The sequence below is a fragment of the Lithobates pipiens genome, unplaced genomic scaffold (genome assembly GCF_037356315.1).
Source record: "Lithobates pipiens isolate NorthernLeopardFrog02 unplaced genomic scaffold, aLitPip1_a1.2 Scaffold_16, whole genome shotgun sequence".
Taxonomy (NCBI): domain Eukaryota; kingdom Metazoa; phylum Chordata; class Amphibia; order Anura; family Ranidae; genus Lithobates; species Lithobates pipiens.
The window spans coordinates 621,417,877-621,440,248 of record NW_027507748.1 but is presented as its reverse complement, the minus strand read 5'-3'; the positions used below and the strand labels follow the sequence as shown (position 1 = coordinate 621,440,248).

General features: G+C 41.4%; 1 long non-coding RNA gene across 1 annotated transcript in view; it reads right to left on the bottom strand.

Moving 5' to 3' along the window:
* Positions 1-22,084, bottom strand: part of LOC143984482 (uncharacterized) — an 88,198-nt gene extending 66,114 nt beyond the window's left edge. Inside the window, exon 1 of the long non-coding RNA XR_013274880.1 lies at positions 22,047-22,084. This is a non-coding gene — a long non-coding RNA (uncharacterized LOC143984482). The remainder of the gene's footprint in view (positions 1-22,046) is intronic.
* Positions 22,085-22,372: the final 288 nt, after the last annotated feature.

The following is a 22,372-nucleotide window of genomic DNA, read 5'->3' as shown; positions in this document are numbered from 1 at the left end:
TTTAATAAATAGTTTGTAAACAAAAATATAAAAAAAAATGACATAAGTTATTTATAGAAAAAAATATTATTAACTGGTTTTATTAAATGTATTAACATCCCATTCAATGTTTAATCCATAAGGGAAAAAAAAACATAGATAGTAGATCCATCTGTTTTTCATTTTACTTATCTACCTTTAGATGGAACATCCCCTCCAGTGTGAGATACATTTGTCAATCCCTAGGAATAGGGTCTCAGTCGGGTCTTAATTGTGGACCAGTACATAATGCTTCAATGCACTGGGATTAAATTTGATAAATCTGGAGATTTACTAAAATCTGATACAGTTGTGCATAGTAGCTAATTAGCTTCTAAATTTAGCTTGTTCAAATAAGCTTTGACAAAAAAAGCTGGAAGTTGATTGGTTTTTATACAGAGCTGCACTAGAGTTTGCACCCTTCAGTTTTAGTAAATCAACCCCACTGTGTCCTCAGAAGCCCTGACAAACATTCCCCATGTGCGCCTTCAAACAAATCAGCAGAGCTTGAGTGGGCCTAGCAACATATTGCAGTCCACAGGGGCAGTGCACTAAGTATATTATAGTAGAGTATTGTTGGAAGCACAAGTAATAAATAATATAATAGTGCAGGATCTTGAAGTAAAAGTGAATTGGAAAGAGGTAATTCTAATAGGTTAACCTTTCAGGTTGTGAAATGAAAGTAGGTCTAATTGGTGCATCAACCACATTCTGACCAATTTTGTCCCTCAACAAGGGTACTCCTCTGAACCAAATATTGGGCCTATCTCAAAAGAGAAGTCCCAATATTTTGTCATTTTAAAGGGACAGACCAACTAGTGATCAAAGACAAAGCGAAATCCTGGGAACTAATGGACCCGTTCTCTTTGCCCCTCAGCAAAATATCCCTCTCTATTTGTTCGAACATTTATAATTTCCTTGTCATATCCCTTGTCCAAACATCTACCATTAACTGCTTCCTGACCGGTGCACGATGATGTACGTCTGCAGAATGCCATCAGGTACATGCCGCCGACAGCACGTGCACGTGCTGGTTGGGACCACCGTGAGTCTTACCACAGGTCCCACGGACACGACCGCTGCGGGGATACCCAAGATTGTCTCACAGGGAGGAAGGGAGAACGGAGAGATGCCGATGTAAACAGCATCTCCCCGTTATGCCTAGCAACAAGTGACACTGATCTCTGCTCCCTGTGATTGGAGCAGAGATCAGTGTTCTATAAAACACAGCCACGACCCCCACAGTTATAAACACACCCCTAGGACACACTTAACCTCTACACTGCCAACTTCTGGTTAACCCCTTCACTGCCAGTGTAATTTACACAGGAATCAGTGCATTTGTATAGCACTGATTGCTGTATAAATGACAATGGTCCCAAAAATGTGTCAAAAATGTCCGATGTGTCCGCCATAATTTGCAGTCACAATAAAAAAAAATATAAATAAAAAAATCACTGATCGCTGCCATTACTAGTAAAAAAAAATGATAAAAATGCCATAAAATTATCCCCTATTTTTCAAACGCTATAACTTTTGCGCCAACCAATCAATAATCGCTTATTGCAATTTTTTTTACCAAAAATACGTAGAAGAATACATATCAGCCTAAAAAAAAAAGGAAAAATATATTTTTTATATATTTTTTGGGGATATTTATTATAGCAAAAAGTAAAACATAATGCATTTTTTTCAAAATTGTTGCTCTTTTTTTGTTTATAGCGCAAAAAATTAAAACCGCAGAGGTGATCAAATACCACCAAAAGAAAGCTCAATTTGTGGGAAAAAAAAGGACGTCAATTTTGTTTGGGAGCCACGACGCACAACCACACAATTGTCAGTTAAAGCGTCGCAGTGCCGAAACGCAAAAAAGTGCTCTGGTCTTAAGCCAGCAAAATGGTCTTAGATGAAAAAACTCACTCTGGGGAACTCATTTAAGCCAGGAATCATGATGTAACTACCCAAATGGATGAAGGAATTTCTGTCAGTAGAAAAAAAAAAGTTCTAGTAATGAGGCTCCCCTTATCTACTGTAATCTGAAGGTCCAAAAAATGTACCTGTGTCTTACTCACCTCAGAGCTGAGTGGAATCCCCAGATAAATTATCATTCAGTACTTGTCACGTATGTATATAGAAGCAAAGGTGCGCATCCAATAATGAACTAGTATTATGTTCAATATTCAACGATCAGCACCGCTTACCAGATCAGTTGGATCTCATGTTATAGAGATCAAACACGCTCAAAGCACATGCCTGCCAGCAGGGATAATCTCCTCCTTGGATTCCTCTTAGGGATAAGAGCCTTATCTGGTGCAGCGAGATATTATAAGGTACCTGTGATACACGAGCTGGTGGTGAAGTACAAAATCAGCAGGCTAGAGAGTAGTCAGGAATTCAGGCAGACATTCATATATGGCAGGGATCTGCAATTAGCGGACCTCCAGCTGTTGCAAAACTACAAGTCCCATCATGCCTCTGCCTTTGGGTGTCATGCTTGTGGCTGTCAGAGTCTTTCTATGCCTCATGGGATTGGTAGTTCTGCAACAGCTGGAGGTCCACTAACTGCATATCCCTGATATATGGTATTCAGTTACAAAGCAGTCACAACACCCAGGGAGCTAGTCCACGCAAACAGGCACTGACAGATAGGAAGTGCTGCTATTAATGGGCTATTTGATTGTAGATTGTCCACAGCTGACAGCAGGTGGGGCTAGTGAGTCCACAATGCATCAAACTGAGAGAACATAGCCATAACTCCAGAGCTCTTCTGTGGCACAACAAGTAAGACTGCTGCTGTGGGACCAGGAACATCCTGGTTCAAATACACTTAGGTACATGACAGATATCCAATTACATTGCAAGCATGGAGAGATGTAACATCCTTTCTCAGATGATCCTAGGTGGTCTCATTGGCAGAGGATGAAAGAAAAAGGCTCCATGGTGTGGTATGCCAATAAAATTTATTGAAAAAATAGCAACACTTACATCTTAGAAGACAGTAAAAAATAGACTTTCAAGCCAGCTGGCTGATATGTGGTGACATCAGAGACTAAGTGCTACACCCGACGCATTTCCCCATACAAGGCATCGACTGGGAACGGAGGCTCCATTCCCAGTCAATCCCCTGTCTGGGGAAACGCATTGGGCAAGCTGTCCCCATCAGGAGAAGACAGTGATTATCGCTAGCAGCATAGAGAATCTATGGACTTGGTATATTCAGCCTGCCCTTTAAAGGTTTGGATTATGGCTGGGTTCTGCTGAACCTGCTGAGATTCGGACCGTGCATGGCCGGCCTAAGTGTCGTTTCAACGCTTGTGTGACTACAATTGTCCAATAAGTGAACTAAAAAGTAATTTTATATACTTGTTTGAAGCTGTGATTTTTTTTTACATTTTTTTCTGATACTTTTTATAATACTGAGGACTGGTTCACACCAGAACAGTGCAGAAAAGCTGTCCACATTTGTGTGCAATTTCTGTACATTCCCCCTACAAATGGGCTGCAAGTCGCACCAGACCGCACAAAAAGTAGTGCATGCACTACATTTGAAAAACAAGCCATTGTGGTATAGTGGAACCATGTGATCTGGTGCCGCAAACGCACTGCCTGACTGATCTGCGCTTGGGGTGCCGTTAACCATTTGTTGGTGACTGTAGCAGATCACAAAGGCAGTGCATTTTGAAAGTGGTACTCCTTTCCCATACCGTGTTCTGGTGTGAACCATCTCTGAAAGTTATCTGGGAAATGTGCTGCTACTTTTCTTTTTAACATTTGAAACTAGAAAAATCCAATTTGAATATATATATATATATATATATATATATATATATATATATATATATATATATATATATATAAAATCTGTTTGTATTTTGCAGATGATTACCACTACTAAATTAGACGTGTTTTTATTTTTGCAAAAGCCAATGCGCTCATAACTTAAAGTACGTTTTGCTTGAAAGATCATGCTCATTGCAGTTTTGAATGTAAACTACACTTAAATGAGTTCCCAAGGCTGCATTCCTTGAGTGATCCCCTTTGCTGAGCCATGCAATAACACTGGCGTTCTCGAGGTAAACAAAAACGTTGTAATTCTGTCCATAATTGCTTTTTGTTCCCTTTGTGAAGATATGCAGGAAAATGATGAAACTTATTATAATTTCTTTGTTTATTTAACACTGGTTTTGCATGACATGCCTGGGGCTCAGTCACCCTTCAAGTATCTGTTGTCACATACCACATTTCATTGTTATGCTCTCAGCTATAAAACCATTTTGAAATACGCTGAAGCAGATAAAAACAAGAGAAGTATAGCAACTGTGAAAAAATTGTAGTAGCAAGAGCAAGTGCGTTAATAATTTTTTTTTTAAAAAAAGATGTAACACTTTTGACTATGTTACACCACAGGGAGGAGAGTTATTGCCTTTGTACAAAGCAAAAGAGGGGCAGTGAGACTGATTTACAATAAGATTACAGTTTGATTCAGATTTCCATCTCTGCTGCTCAGATATAGAATTTCTACAGTAGTACAGGATAATATTCTGTATACCGCTGTACAGGTGTGTGCTTTTTTTATCTTTTTATTTTTAAGGAGACTTATGTCTCAAGTGCAATATTAGATCATTTGTAGATGTCTGCAGAGTTGGCTGTCAAGGATTGCAGGGGTCACAAAAACACAAACAACTTTCCAAAACCCTTAAGAGGCAATCTGTTTGCATTCAGGGCCGGCACTCCCACTAGGTGGACTAGGCAGCCGCCTAGGGCGCACTGCCACCTAGGGGTGCAACCACAGCCGCTGGGTCATCTCCAGGGAATCAGAAAAGCCCCCTTGGCAGATGGTGGATGGTGCGGTGCGTGAGGTGGCTCCATCTGGCTGGCTGCATAGTCGCTGGGCGCGGAGAAGGTGCAGGCAGATTCCCACCACCCCCTCCCCCGGAGCGACCATGCCGGTGTCCAGTAGTCGTGGGTGTCAGCCCTCAGCGGCATTGTGCACAGAGACAGCCGGGATGAATCCACCCAGGTCTGGACTGGCCATAGGACACTCACTGGGCTGAGGCCGCCCCGCCGGGTCACTTTTCTTGCAGGAACAAGGAGCGCAAAGCTGCTACAGCAGCCCGTCCTGCTTCCCCAGTCTCTCCGCGGCCAGCAGCCAGAGCCTGGGGATGGAACCAAATGATCAGCTGATCTGATGGAGAAGTAGCTGGAGGAGGTTTGCCGTGCAGTAGGAGACCCCATCTCCTGATCCTGGGACTGATGTGCGCTGCCTGGCGTTCAAGTGACCTAAGGTAAGAACTTGTAAGGCGGGGGATGAGATGCTGGGGATGAAGACCTCCAGAACTTATAACTGGTGTGTGACCCCTCCACTTGGCTGCACTCCCTCTCCTTTCCACCTGCCTCCACTCCCTCCTAGCTGAACCCCCTCCTGTCCACCTGGCTCCGTCCCTCCACCTGGCTCCATCCTTCCACCTGGCTCCGTCCCTCCACCTGACTCCATCCATCCACCTGGCTCCGTCCCTCCACCTAGCTCCGCCCATCCACCTGGCTCCGTCCCTCCACCTGGCTCTGATCCTCCACCTGGCTCCATCCCTCCCCCTGGCTCCATCCTTCCACCTGGCTCCATCCATCCATCCTCCACCTGGCTCTATCCCTCCACCTGGCTCTATCCCTCCTCCCGGCTCCATCCATCTATCCTCCACCTGGCTCCATCCCTCCACCTGGCTCCATCCCTCCACCCTCTGCCTGGCTCCATCCTTCCACCATCCACCTGGCTCCATCCCTCCACCTGGGTCCATCCCTCCACCTGGCTCCATCCCTCCACCTGGCTCTATCCCTCCACCTGGCTCCATCCCTCCACCTGGCTCCATCCCTCCACCTGGCTCCACCCCCCCCCCCCCACCAGGAGTTCTGGTGCTAAAATTATTGAATTCATTTTGATTTTTTTTTTAGGGGGGTGGCGCAAGTTGCTGGTCTCGCCTAGGGCGCAAAATAGTTTGGCACCGGCCCTGTTTGTATTAGATAATCTGAGAATAACTGTAGTAGACACTGCTACTAAATAGATTTCCACTAGCTTCTGGGTCCTGTGCTGAGAAGCTGTTCTGTTGCATTGGGAACACAGGAGGTTGGATACTTGGCATGGGTGTCATTCAGAGAACATTGTGCATTTCCTCAGTGAATGCAAAGCATTGTCTGAGTGGATGAGGTGGAAAGGCACTGCCATGACAGTTTTAAAATTTAACCGCTTGCCGACCAGCTGCCATCACTTTACGGCGGCAGGTCGGCACAATCCCGCGAATCATCATAGCTATATGTCAGCTCGCAGGATCGGGATAGTAGGTGCGCACCTGCTGCACACACTTTGAATCCGCTGTGACCGCAGTGCACTGCTTGGCTATTGGTTTACAGTTTGCTGTGAGATATTCTTTTTAAGCTGGCACTTTTCTTTTAACATGTGAGTGGAAATATTCAAATGTGGTTGTGAGCTTTTTAATAAATTGGTTATAATAGTATCATGCTATGTGGACCACTTTTTATTTTTTTCACATATGAATATGCCTGGCCTGGAATAATCGTGGTATTGACCTAGGTGTAGTTCAAACAGCTTCTTTGCCAAACACGAGGGTGGGAGGCAACATCAGTTGGTGAGTGCGTTTTCATTGGGAGAGGTGTCACTGGCACGTCGGTGTGCTGGAAGATTGAAGGATTTTATGAAGATTGATTTCCTTTGTGTTCTATAATAGTTTATTCAATGGACTTTTAGTTATATATCACAACATCACGGGGTGTTATATTTAGAATCATCACGTTTTATTCATTTAAATTTGTTTATTGCATGAGTGCTACTAAATTTTTTCCTAATCAATACTTTGCAGCACATGTTTTAGGTATAATTTGTTTATTAATGTATGTTTTTCACTAAAGTAGCAGCTTTTTTATTTACTGATTATCCATTGGCGCAGTGGAGGTACAGAATTTTGGGGAAGGTTACATTCAGTACCAGCAGACCAGTATAAATCAACTGTGTTTACTCTTTTTAAATCATAATGGCAACAGAAACTACCCAAACGACCCTGATCAAAAGTTTACATACCCTGATGATTTTGGCCTGATAACACGCACACAAGTTGACACAAAGTGGATTGAATGGCTATTAAAGGTAACCATCCTCATCTGTGATCTGTTTGCTTGTAATTAATGTGTGTGTTAAAGGCCAATGAGTTTCTGGACTGCTGACAGACCCTTCCATCTTTCATCCAGTGCAGCATTGACATTTCTGGATTCGGAGTAAAAGGAAAAACAAAAGAATTGTCAAAGGATCTGCGTTAAAAGGTAGTTGAACTGTATAAAACAGGAAAGGGATATCAAAAGATGGAACAAGTTCCCCCACAATCGGGGTTTTTAGGCAGCAGAAAACAATAATAAATGCATATCAGGGTAACATGAGAAATATTTTAATATTTATTACCATGAAAAAATAGCAACATGGCACAGAGGTAAAAACAAAAGCTCCTCCTGAACAGTTAAAAGAGACTCCTATATAAAGAGTACAATAATAACAATGGATGTGCACAAGCAGACACAACTATAAATGACACTGTACAATATAACAACAGTAGAGGTATAGTTCTAACGCGTTTCAACCCAATCAAGGGGTCTTCTTCAGAGAAATGGTCTGTTATAAAACAAAGATGCAATAAATAAATACATCAAATGTTAATTATACTGGGGATACCTTATATTTTTTAGTATAATTTACCCAATACTGCACGTCCAAGGAGATAAACTAAATAAAGTGCTTTTAGTGGAGTTCCCCCTCGGGGTGGTGCCTCGATTTCCCTTCACGTATCAAGAGTGTTACCAAATCCAAAAATATCACGAAATGCCAGGAGGGAAAGGTCAAAGGTCCAGAGGCGTGGCTCACGGCAGGTCACACAGATACCTCACCACCCATGGGTATAGGGAGTGGGTGCGGACGTTGGCAGCTGGACAATATGGTGAGTCACACCTGTGATAGAATCCCAATCTATAAATAAAATTAGGGACATACATTTTTAAACGTATGAACACAAGGTGTATATATGGCATGAAACTATTGTCATACCTATAATCTATGTATAAAGAGGATAACCATACCTAGATGTTTTGGTATATCTATATGATAATTTGAGAAGGAAGAAAGGGGTGAAGGAAAACAACGCTCACAGACTCGGTTTCTGATAAAATCCAAAAAAAAAAAAATTCCAAAAAGGGGAAAAAGTGAAAAAAACTATTAAAAAATGATAAATAGATAAATAAATGAATCAATCAAAGAAAAAAGAAAAGAGAAAACGACAAAAACAAAAACAGCAAAAATAGGTGAGAAAGGATCGCTGAATAAGAAGAGTGCCAGTGAGGAAGTGACTAATGTGTGTATGAAGCAACAAAGCTGTATGTATACTAAGGTGAATGAAAGTGCAGAGTATGTAAGTAATGTGAAAGACAAAAAGTGACAAGGTGCCTAAAAGGAACCAGGTGTGTGTTGGTAAACGTGATGCTAACTTATGCATAAAAATTACATAAGAGAAAGAAAGGTGCTGGAGTGGTGAGAAAGTAAAAAAAAAAAAAAAAAAAAAAAAAAACAAAGGTGGACATGCTAACCTAATTAGGTGAACAAACACCATAGTAAAAATCGAGGCTATTACCTGAATGAATAAGATTGGTAAAAGGGTTCCCAAATGGGGAAGGGGGGGGACTGTGACCAGAAACCTAGCCCGGGAAAGGTAACAGACGCAGTCATTGACTCAATTATATGTGCAAAGGAGGTCTGCACTGTAGCCGTCATTCGGCTATAGCGCGGATCTCAAGAGGTTAAGGCAGCCCATAGATGATTCTTTTTTCATTCAAACAGTGAGTTCAATAAAAAAAAAAAATACTTGATTGCCCCCATCCACACATCTGAGGTCAATGAGGGAATTCTGCCACTGTGCTATTGTATTCTGAAAGTAGGGAGACTTCTCGGCCATCAAAATAAACTGATTAGCGCTGCTGACTATAGTCAGTGACATTGATTGAGTGGAAATTTTCCAACAGGGTGGTTGTACAGAAGTCAATTGGTACGGTAGATCAGCTTTTGTTCAACCAGCCTGCCTATACATGGATTTAAAAATTCAACGGGGACCAACTGAATTTTGATCCATGTATGGCCAGCTTAATTGGTTTTTATCAGTTGGTTTAGAATAAATGTAACTTTCTAAACACCCTTCTTCAATGTACACCAAAGTGGTCAAAAATTAAGTTTGCTTGATGTGCATCATCATGTTGAATTAAATAGATTTGTCATTTGAGTTCAGGCCCTGATCAAACTTATAAAGGGATCCGAAGCAATAACTTGGAGTGCAGAAATATTCCTTGAATGATATATTTTTGTTATTTGTATTTTTTTATTGGTGAAATGACCAGTCTTGACCCTTCACCACATGGTAGTCCCACTGTAGCTGACACCTGAGCCTTAACTACCTGTACTCTGAACTTCTATACATTACCTGATTAACAGGTTAATTTTTTACTGTGCCAGCCTGGCTACTCCATTTGAATTTGCTTCCTAGATCCTGACTTCAGCCTGCACTTCAGATTACCCTGTTATCGGATGCCTGTCTAATCACATTTCTGTCTGCCGCCTGTCTTCTTGCTCTTATTTTGGTACCATGCCTGGTTGTTTATCTGTGGACTTGCGTTCCTCTAATACTCATCCAGTCTGTTGTTTGTTGCTACTGGCAGCATAAGGGGTCTGCCAAATGCTACAAATCAGGGAGCATAGCCTACCCACTCAAGGCTACAGTCATTCATCAAGACATTGCTGTGATACATCAGTTCAACACACTCCCGCTTTTTCAGTATTTTGATGATCCTGAAACACACCTGCTTGTGATGATGGAATGCCCTCCTTGTTACTGATTACATATAGAAAATCTAATGAAAACAGAACCATTACCAAGATGTTTCCAACAGCCACATATTATATTCAAACCTGCCTTGGAAGTTTGAAAGTGACTGGTGGTGCAGAGAGGGAAAGTAAGTAACACAGCAAAGAAAGCAGGAAGTACACTCCTATAGACCTTCTACTGACACTGCAAGATGGCCTGTGCACACTATTTAGGTACAGAACTACAACGTACATTCTGTTTTTTAGCACACCTGCACTGGACTGGAATACATGCTTTTTCTCATTTATTGGCTTCATTTGTTGCCAGAAAATGCTCTTTAAATATACCATCCAGTTAATGGATTACATCCTGACAGATTACATTGCTGCCACAAGGATTAGCACAATTTGTTGTTTTTAACATCTGTCACTTTTTCCAATGCTTTAATTTTGGTGGTGCTTTACTTCCATTTTTTCCTTTGTACACTATTAGAAACTTGACAGCAGTGCTTTGTGTATTCATATATGCAAAAGGATAATGAGTACTTCTTTTCATTATTGCTGCATATTAAAATCCAGGATGCAAATTGCTCATAATAATGCTGTTCCGTGTAGAGATTTTTTTTAAACTCAAGTTAAATCATGTGCCCTGTGAGCGTCTTATTAGTTAAAAGGAAAAAGTGCGAATGTCTGCTTATTTTTTCAAGTAATTAGTCGCCTTAAATAGGCCCTCTCCCCATTTTCAGCTGGGCGCTGGAGTAATAAGCAAAGATGTGGCATGGCCATTGCCTCTGCTCTTCTACCCAGTATAATGTATCTCCACTGGGTACATACTTTGAGTTATTATTGCAGTGTTTACTTTAAAGTACATCTGTCAGGTTTAAAAAAAAAAAAAAAAAAAAAAAAAGTACAGCACATCTGTACAAGTGTCGTCTTTTTTTTTTAACCTGACAGGTAAAGACTGCTTGATCATATCACTACTCCTGAATCTTGAGACATTCTGATCGGCAAAGCTTCATAATTTCCTGTTAGTGTTGAAGCTTGCACACTCCATCCCACACATTTTTTAAGGCCCTTTGCTATGACAAGATATAATTACTTACCAACATGGACTTTTTATGCACTGATAGGCAGTTGTTAAAATACAGGTAAATGGTCTTAGTACTTTGTTACATCAATAAAAACTGTATCATTTAAAAATAGACAACAAATTTTACTTCCTTACAAAAATCTTACTCTTTACCTAACACAGAGTATTACAAGTACATTCAGGTGTCCCATTGCCTACTCTGTAACCATCACCTCCACAAATCTACACAAAACAAAGCTTGGATGTTCCTGGCGGATGGCACCCTGACCACCAAAGGTATCACCCACTTTTACAAAACAAATTATTGTTTACTAAAATGCAGTCCGTGGCAAAATGGGAAGGAGACATATGTCTTACTTTTACTGATACCCAATGGAAAACTGCTCAACCTCAGATAGTATATTACCCCTTCCCAGATACATGCATTGATCCAAATACATCTCCCCTATGCTGGAGGCAGGGAAGGGCTGGCAGCCTTAGGCATGGGGGGCAAGTCCAGGCAAGTGGCCCACCGAATCAGCTCACCATCCATGCCCACCTGTTTTTTCAACACAGCCTGATCAGTGCCCATCAATGCCGCCTCACCAGGGCCCATCAGTGCAGCCTGATCAGTGCCCATCAATGCAGCTCTATCAGTGCCCATAAATGCAGCCGGTTCAGTGCCCACCAATGCAGCTCTATCAGTGCCCGTCAATGCAGCCTCACCAGTGCCCATCCAATGCAGCCTCACCAGTGCCCATCCAATGCAGCCTCACCAGTGCCCATCCAATGCAGCCTCACCAGTGCCCATCAGTGCAGCCTGATCAGTGCCCATCCAATGCAGCCTCACCAGTGTCCAACAGCTCAGCCTGATTAGTGTCCATCAACACAGCCTGATCAGTGGCCATCAGTGCAGCCTGATCAGTGCTCATTCAATGCAGCCTCAACAGTGCCCATCAAATTTAGCCTCACCAGCGCCCATCAAATGCAGCCTCACCAGTGCCCAACAGCTCATCCTCATCAGTGCCCATCAATCCAGCCTGATCAGGGCTCCTCTAATGCAGCCTCACCAGTGCCCAAAATCTCAGCCTGATCAGTGCTGCCTGATCAGTGCCCATCAGTGCAGCCTGATCAGTGCCCAACAGTGCAGCCTGATCAGTGCCCATCAGTGCAGCCTGATCACTGGGGCAGGGTAAATGGAGTGTATTGGGGGGGGAGTTGGGATGTGGGGGTCAGCTAGGGATGTCAAAGTCTCTCACCTGGAAGCTCAGCAGGTCCCTGCATGCCATGGCCTCCTGGAGAGGTTATACTCCTGGTCCTGGGGCCAAGCTGCAGCCAGCGCCAAGCCCAGCAGCTGGAGTCAATCACGCGTCCCGACTCTCTGGTGTGCCCTGCCTCTAAGACTCCGGGTGTTGTAGCTTCTTCTACGCTGCTCTCACCACCGGGAGCTTTAGCGCAGATTACAACTCCAGGAATGCAACAGCGGCCAGGTGGCCATTATGGGCTTGAACCTGCCCCCTGGCCTGATTTCCTAAAGTGGAAAAAATGGCAGCGGGCAGAGGCCACCAGCTGTATTGAACATTAGTTAGGTCGGCCTGGGGGAAATTGCCACCCTGCCTCCAGCCTGCCCCTAGCAGAAGGAACTGCGGAGAGATAAGGAACCTCACTATCACTTACTGTGGTCCTGCACCAAGATTTCCACCTTTTGGAAAGATGTGTTTAAAATTATAGTAGAAGTTTAGCAGGATTCACATTCCCCCATCACCCGAATTAGCACTACTCAGCATTGGTATTGCCATTATACCTTCTCACCTACACTGCGTAACCATTCACATCCTCCTAGCAGCCAGACTGACAATTGTTCACCGCTGCAAATCTCATGACTATATACCTAAAAACGAGGTGTTATTCATTATGTCTGAGGGCTGTCTGCCAGTTGCAGACAAACATTGGGCAAACTGGTCAGAATGGTACAATCAAATATTTTCTGGTTAAACCTGAATTTTCTTTTTGTCGCATTCCTGTTCAGGTCAGTTATAATGTATCCTGTTACACTCCTGGCAAACTATATGACCCATACTTTTATTTTTCTTGTGTACTACCTTTTAAGTGGCAACCACTTCTTCCATACCTTCCATGTTCTATTCTCTGTATATAATATTTTTCAATAAAAACTCATTGATGTAAAAAAATAGACAACAATTAATTTATATACAAAGCCACCAATTACAAAGCCCTGCTACATAAATGTATCCATATACAACACCATAGAATGATGTGGTGGCAGGGTCCTCATTTTGTAAACATTTTGGAACTTGTAAAAAATCTCTACATGTCTCGGGAGTTGAAACACTTCTTTAGGAGCTAAAATTCATAATGTATTTCTAAACAGGTAAAGAAAAATAAATGATTGCAATCCTTTTTACATGTATGAAACTTTGTACACTTACAAAAGCAATAGTATGCAAGTTATGCCACGTACACACGACCGGTTTTCCCGTCGGAATAAACTCCGAAGGTTTCTCCGACAGAGTTCCACTAAAACTGTCTTGCGTACGCATGATCATACCAAAGTCGATTGTTAAGAATGCGGTGACGTAAAACACATACGATAGGACTAGAAAAAGAAAATTCATTTGCCAGTAGCCAATAGCTTCCATTTCGTACTTTCGTTTTTGGCCCGTCGGAAAAACAGCATACAGACGAGTGGTTTTCCCGAAAGGAATTGGTTCCATTGGAAATATTTAAAACATTTTATTTCTAGGTCTGTCAGAATTTTCGTCCAATGAGGCATACACATGATCGGAATATACGATGAAAAGCTTCCATCTGACTTTTTCTGCCGGACATTCCGCTTGTGTGTACGTGGCATTACAGTTTTTATTGATGTAACAAAGTACCAATAAAATGTAAATGTTTTTTAACTACTGCGTTTCGGTTCCCAAAAAATCCATGTTGGTTAGTAATTATTTCTCAAGAATTTTTAGAAAGTGACACCCAGCATATTTCATTAGCACATTCACCTTTGCCCCCTTGGTGCTGGTGCAACTCTAATCCTTTGCTATGACAGGCTGTCTCATTGATCTAAAGAAATTATGCAGGAGGGGCAGGCAATCAAATTCAATTGTTCCCTATGGGAAGTACAATATTATGTGTTTGAACTTATATTGATGATGATTTCACACTACATCGCGAATAAAAATGCAGGCCGTTTTTGCCGTGCTTTAGCTGTGCTTTTTGGCCAATTGCGGGGTGGATTTTACCTTTAAAAAAAAGGTAAAAAGTCCCGATTTGCAGCACTTTCAAAGCTCCGCCCATTCATTGCAATGGGCAGGGGCGTTTTGGGAGCGCTATTTACATCGCTCCCAACCCCAGCAAAGATGCTGTTTGTATGACTTTTTATAATGTCCCACAAACGCCCCGTCCCAGTGTGAAAGCACTCACTGCAAGGAATGGGAATCAGTTTTCAGGCGCTTTTTAGAGGCTATTTCTAGAGCTAAAATGCCTGAAAACTGCCTCAGTGTGAAAGGGGTCTTAAACTTACTTCATACATTTTACAAATGTGGGAGAATAGTGTAGATTTTATGGTTATAATTTTTTTTTACTGTACATGGTTACATAGTTGGTAAGGTTGAATAAAGAAACTGGTTCATCCAGTTCAGCATGCATGTCACTAAAATGTTCCATATCTCTGTACATTGTGCTCACTAAGAAACACATATAAACGTTTTTTGAATTTACCCACACTCCCCACTAACACCGTCAACTGAGGAAGGGTGTTCTACATCCTTACTGCTTTAACAGTAAAAAAAAAAAAAAACCCTAATACAGTTTAGGATTGAACAGCTTCTCATCCAACTGTATTGTGTGGCTACATTTTTCTTTAGAGACCTAAGATTAAATAGTTAAAGATATAGTCACCATTTAAAGTAACAAACATGTTATACTTACTTGTTCGCTACAATAATTTTGCACAGAGTAGCCCTGAACTTCCCCTTCTGGGGGTCCCCAACTGGTGCTTTTGGCTTCTTCTCTTCTTTGATTGCCCCCCCCCCCAGCAAGTTCTTGCTAGGGGGAGCAGATGTGCAAGCTCGCTCCTGAGCCAGGATGTGCTTGTTCACAGACACACAGTGTGGCTCAGCCCTGCCCCTGCTTCCTCCTCACAGGATTTGATTGAGAGCAGAAGAAGCCAATGGCTCCCACTGCTGCCTTAGTGCTTGTGGAGAGAGAGAGAGAGAGAGAGAAAGAGAGCAGCAATCTCTCTCTCTCTCCACAAGCACTAAGGCAACAGTGGGAGCCACAGTGCTGGATAGAAAAAGCACCCAGGCAAGTATTTCTAATGGCTGCCCCGATATCACCATGTAAGCAGCCTAAGCAACAATAGGCTGCAATTAAATACAGAACAGTACAAACTCAAGGTTCATAAGGAATGCAGATTAGTGTGTTGCTGCCATTACAGTTCCATTGTTCACGTGAGGTATATATAACATATTAACTAAGGCCAGTGATAAACATCATCTTATTTTAACCCTTTCATGATTAAGCCTATTCTTGACATTTGGTGTTTACAAGTTAAAATCCATATTTTTTGCTAGAAAATTACTTAGAACCCCAAAATATTATATATTTTTTTAGCAGAGAATCTAGAGAATAAAATGGCGATTGTTGCAATATTTTATGTCACACGGTATTTGTGCAGCGGTGTTTTAAACGCAACTTTTGGGGAAAAAGGAGACACTTTCATGAATTTAAAAAAACGAAACAGTAAAGTTAGCCCGATTTTTTTGTATAATGTGAAAGATGATGTTACGCTGACTAAATAGATACCAAACATGTCACGCTTTATAATTGCATACACTCGTGCAATGACGACAAACTACGGAACCTAAAAATCTCCATAGGCAACGTTTTCATTTTTTTTACGGTTACCAGGTTAGATTTACAGAGGAGGTCTAGTGCTAGAATTATTGTTCTCGCTTGATCGCGACAATACCTCACATGTGTGATTTGAACACCGTTTACATGTGTGGGCGCGACTTCCGTATGCATTTTCTTTGCTGCGCAAGCTCGCGGGGACGGGGGCGCTTTGAAAAAAAAAATTTCTTTTTCATTTTAAAATTAATAAATTGTTTAAAAAATAAATAAAATTTGATCGTTTTTATTGCTGTCACAAGGAATGTAAACATCCCTTTTGACAGTAATACTGGTGGTGGTGACAGGTACTCTTTATGGAGGGATTAGGGGTCTAAAAGACCCCAAATCTCTCCTTTGCACTTCAAAGTATACAGATCGCATTTTTCAGTGATTCTGAATATTGCATATTTATTTTAAACCGGCACCATTGGCAGGCAAGTAAATGGGAAGTGACGTCATGACGTTGATTCCGTGTTTACAATCAGGACACTGGAATGAAGCCACTTATGGCTTCATTCCAGTCTGTCCCTAGCCACCAGAAGTGGCAGATTGTTGATCTGTGCTCCTTGTGCAACGGGAGCCCTGGTAAGCGCGGAGGGAGTGGAGGCATCTCCTCCCGCTCCTCCGGTATAACAGCCGAGCGGCTTTTAGCCGCATCGGTTGTTATTGCTGGAAAGCCGGTTGCCAGCTTTAAAAAACAGTACTGGGATGATGCCTGCAACTGCGGGCATCATCCCAGTATAACCCCCGAAAGCCGAGTATGCACATCTGCTCTAATGCAATTATGCTTTAACTGAACTTTAACTTGAACTACAGTATCTCACAAAAGTGAGTACACCCCTCACATTTTTATAAATATTTTATTATATTTTCATGTGACAACACTGAAGAAATTACACTTTGCTACAATGTAAAGTAATGAGTGTACAGCTTGTATAACAGTGTAAATTTTCTGTCCCCTCAAAATAACTCAACACAGCCATTAATGTCTAAACTGCTTGCAACAAAAGTGAGTACACCCTAAGAGAAAATGCCCAAATTGGGCCCAATTAGTAATTTTCCCTCCCCGGTGTCATGTGACTCATTAGTGTTACAAGGTCTCAGGTGTGAAGGGGAAGCAGATGTGTTCAATTTTGTGTTATCGCTCACACTCTCTCATACTGGTCACTGTAAGTTCAACATGGCACCTCATGGCAAAGGACTCTCTGAGGATCTGAAAAAAAGAATAGTTGCTCTACAGAAAGATGGCCTAGGCTATAAGAAGATAGCCAAGACCCTAAAACTGAGCTGCAGCACAGTGGCCAAGACCATACAGAGGTTTAAGAGGACAAGCTCCACTCAGAACAGGCCTCACCATGGTTGACCAAAGAAGTTGAGTGCACATGCTCAGCATTATATCCAGAGGTTGTCTTTGGGAAATAGATGTAAGAGTGCTGCCAGCATTGCTGCAGAGATTGAAGGGGTGGTCAGCCTGTCAGTGCTTAGACCATACGCCACACACTGCATCAAATTGGTCTGCATGACTGAAATCCCAGAAGGAAGTTTCTTCTAAAAATGATGCACAAGAAAGCCTGCAAACAGTTTACTGAAGACAAGCAGACTAAGGACATGGATAAACATGGATTAGTGGAGACCAAGATAAACTTATTTGGTTCAGATGGTATCAAGTTTGTGTGGCGGCAACCAGGTAAGGAGTACAAAGACAAGTGTGTCTTGCCTACAGCCAAGCATGGTCATGGGAGTGCTATGGTCTGGGGCTGCACGAGTGCTGCCCCTACTGGGGAGCTACAGTTCATTGAGGAAACCATGAATGCCAACATGCACTGTGGCATACTGAAGCCGAGCATGATCCCCTCCCTTCAGAGACTGGGCAACAGGGCAGTATTCCAACATTATAACGACCCCAAACACACCTCCAAGGCGACCACTGCCTTGCTAAAGAAGCTGAGGGTAAAGGATATAGATTGGCCAAGCATTTCTCCAGACCTAAACCCTATTGAGTGTCTGTGGGGTATCCTCAAACGGAAGGTGGAGGAGGGCAAGGTCTCTAACATCCACCAGCAACGTGATGTCGTCATGGAGGAGTGGAAGAGGACTCCAGTGGCAACCTGTGAAGCCCTGGTGAATTCCATGCCCAATAGGGTTAAGGCAGTGCTGGGAAATAATGGTGGCCACACAAAATATTGACACTTTGGGCTCAATTTGGAAATTTTCACTTAGGGGTATACTCATTTTTGTTGCCAGAGGTTTAGACATTTTTGGCTATGTGTTGAGTTATTTTGAGGGGACAGCAAATTTACACTGATATACAAGCTGTACACTCACTACTTTACATTGTAGCAAAGTGTAATTTCTTCAGCGTTGTCACATGAAAAGAAACAATAAAATATTTACAAAAATGTGAGTGGTGCACTCACTTTTGTGAGATACTGTACATATTACTGCGTTTAAAAGTTACATTAGAGGCCAACATACCCACATGGCAAAAAACCTGACCTGAGCGACACGCAGCACTATGTTACATACTCCTGGATGTTGTATGTTGTGCTTTATGATATGCTCCTGGTCTTTGTATTCTATAAGCTATGTTATAAATTACATACTCTTAACTGTGGTATTTTATGCACTGTGTGTTATGCTGAAAAGGACATCATATCCTTTTGTGCGGCAAGCCCCCCCTCTGCTGTCTTCTGGAACCTGTGTCCCAGAAGAAAAGCTGCCCATTCACAAAGCGCTGCGCGACTCACAAGGCTCCACTGCTGGTTTCCCTTAGTTAGAATGGTGGTGCCTGCACCTGATCTGCTGGACGAATCGGCCTCGGGGGGACGACATTGCAGGCTCCCTGGACAGGTAAGTGTCCTTATTAAAAGTCAGCAGCTACAGTGTTTGTAGCTGCTGACTTAAAAAAAAAAAAATTTGCAGGTGGAACACCACTTTAAAGAGTACTTTGTGGGTACAAGAACTGTGGCACATTTGTGTGGTGTATACTGTGTGCTCAGTCTATTAAGGAACCCCCAAAGTTTCTACATAAGGTAGTCACACCTACACCTATGGAGGACTTTCCTTTTGCTTAAGTTCCAAAGATGGTATTCCATAGCATGAGGTTCACTGAGGACTACTGCCCAAGTGTAGTAACACTGAGCTGGCTCACACTACTGCACATGGGTGGCAAATCCTCACAGATATGTACCCTCTGGTTGTATCTCTTTTATACTGCATGCATCTGCCCGTGACCCTTCTGCACAAATTCTTCACATAAGAATCAGATTGTTGCTGAGCAAGATTGGATGTGGCTGAAGAGCCTCAAAAAGTAAGCTGAGTGACATTGTTTAATTTATTTAGGTGCATAATGCAAAAGATTACCAGCTTTGCGTTATGTAATTAAAAATCTGGCACAATGTAATGGCTTCTAACTGGTTTTATTACACTTAAAAAAGCCTTCAATCCATTAGCAGCCACAACAGGTGTTAGAGAAAGGTCATTGTCAAAGGATTTTTTTCTAAACATTTAATGCATAATATATTTGATTTGTAATCGTGTTTTATCACTGTATTTTCTTGAAGAGCTATTGTGTTGAAGCACTTTTATATACATAAATAGTACACAAATAATTGTATTAATGAACAATACCTTCTTGGGGATGTTTGTGTACTTATTATGATAAATCTTCCTGCATATATAGTATTTTAAAATGAAATTGTGTGATGAACTATGCCTCTTGTAGAACCACTTCCCTAATTAATCTACTTCAGCTCTTTGGACATTCTTGTTTTCTTGGTTGTAAGGTAAAAGGGATCCGGGCAGCTGTGTAGCCATCTGATCACTTATACAGTGCAGGCAGTTCCCCCTTCTGTAGTTACCGGACTTTTCTGCTCTGCTTTCAAGGGCAGGGAAGACACTGACTTCTAACAGGGGCCCAATGTCTCCATAAAGAGTACCCGTCACCTACCCAGTGCTATTACATGGTTGTTTGTTAAGCCCTTGTGATAGCAGTAAACTTAAATAAAAAGGAAATAAATGTAACCAAAACTGCCATTGCACTGCACACACACCCACAAATGCACCACAGGGTGCTAACGTGTATGCAAACCACAATTGTGGTGAGGTGTCACCAGAAACGTCAGATTGAAAGCAATAACTCTAACGCCATAGCTCACGGTTAACTCCAAACTGATATTGAGTATAGGCTTTTAAAGTGTCAAGGAGATTTTTGGATACCATCATTTTTCCCATTATCACAGGCGCACCCAGTTTAAGACTTGACATGTTTGGTGTTGTTTTACTCAATCTTGACCCCATCTTTCAAATTTTACCAAAAATGGGGTATTATATTGTGTTTGTGTGCACAAAATTTAATTTTATTATATATTTTCATAAAAATATGTGTTTGATAAACAGTTGCGCAAATATCATGCAGCATAAAAAATTGCAATGACTATTTTTTTATTCTATAGAGCGTAATGTTCTGGGGGTTTTAAATAATTGCATAAAAATGAAAAAAATGTTCTAAAGGCAAAGTGGTTAAAGTACATTTCTTGCTTATAATGGATTGCTTGATGCACAACACAACTATGCAGTTTACAAATGAACTGTGCAATCTAGACTTCCCAACATTTATGTCAAGAGCATGATAGAGTTCAGCTTGACTTCTACTTGACTTTTTGGCCATGCCACAGATTCACTTTAAAGCTGTATTTCCCTGTGTGCCCTTTTAAAACAAAAACAAAAAAAGGTCCTCGGAGCAAAGCGCATTTTATAGGTGGGTGCCAAATAGGCCTATTTTGAATTACTTTGTTTCATCGGATTATTTTCTATACTGAGATCCACAGTCATGGTTAGTGCCAAACATATTTTAAAAACTGAAATGTTCTTGTCATAAATAATAAAAAAAACGAACTGTATAATTAAACTCTCCAAAACATTAAACTCTTCAAATATTGAGAGCATCAGCCAGCTAGTTATATAATATATGTACATAATTTCTCTGTGTGCTCTTATGGTAGTGAAATTCTGATTATTAATTCACCAAAACACTTTAGGTCATGACGTGATTAGTCTCATTCTTCCCACAGTGCCTCTTTTTTTACTTAATCTGGAACTGAAACCCATTTAGTTTTTTAAAAAGTTTATTTCAAAATGCAAATAGAAAAAAAAAATGCTGATGTAACTCTACCTAAAATGGAAAATAAAGTCTGTGGATGAATACAGGGAGCATAGCTAACCTGCTGAGTAGTATAGAAATGGCTGAATCTATCCCACTTAACTTCTATGTGAATTCTGAAACACACCTGCTTGTGATGCTGGAACATGCTCCTTGCTGCATTCCACATACCAAAAAGCGGGTGTATAAAATTCAAGTAAAAATATGTTTTTCCCAACCATCAGATACTTGCCTTGAAAGTATGATTGTGACTGGTAACATAGGAAGCAGGAAGAGAACTTGCACAGAAAAGGCTTACCCCTTACTGCTCACCTACTAGTCCTGTTAAAAATGTATGTGAAAATGTGAAAATATAACTGCAGCAGAGCAGATCCACTGCTGATTTGAAGCACCTGAAATATCTAGGAAAGAATGGAAAGGACTGGATCATCTTTCGAAAATTAGCTTTTATAATCAGTCATGTAGTCTTTTATCGGCACACCATTTAAAAGAAAGAAATTTACAGCTCAGTTAACCACTTGACTTCCGGAAGATTTACCCGACCAGGCTATTTTTTGTGATACAGCACTGCGTTACTTCAACTGACAATTGCAGGGTCATGCAACGATGTACCCCAAAAAAATGTGTGCCATTCCCCCCCCCCCACACAAATACAGTTTTCATATGGGTGGTATTTTTGCACTATAAACAAAGAAAGACTGACAATTTTAAAAAATATATATATTTTTTTTCTTTTTGCTATAAAACATATCCAGTAAAAAAATAAATAAAACAATTACATTTCTTCATTTTAGGCCAACATGTATTCTGCTACATGTTTCTTGGTAAAAAAAAAAAAAACAAACAAACAAAAAAAAAAATCCCAATAAGCGTATTTTGATTGGTTTAAAGCATAACTCCACTTTTGTTGAGAAAAAAAAACTTTCCCCTCTGGCTGATTTATGTACATTGCAAGGATTATAACAACCTTTGTTGCAGATTCCTACCTTTTGTTATTCTGAAGTAATCCATGCATGTTTTGTCTGTGCCTCTGTACTGAGTGGGTCTAATGGGAGTGATTTTATAATTAACTCTCAGGTGTGCAGCTGCAGGGCACAAATGAGGAAATCTGCTGGGCCTGCATCCCTTAAGACGTATTCCTATCGAAAGTATCTCTCCAAAAATTACATTTTTGTTGCAGGGGATGCCTGAAATCTGACTTGTATCTTAGGCAGACTTCTGGGAAAATTGGTGAGCCAATCACACAAGCAGGAAATTATGTTTCTGAGGCATGGTCAGTATACACTGTGTGTTCAGAAAAACCTCCTCATGT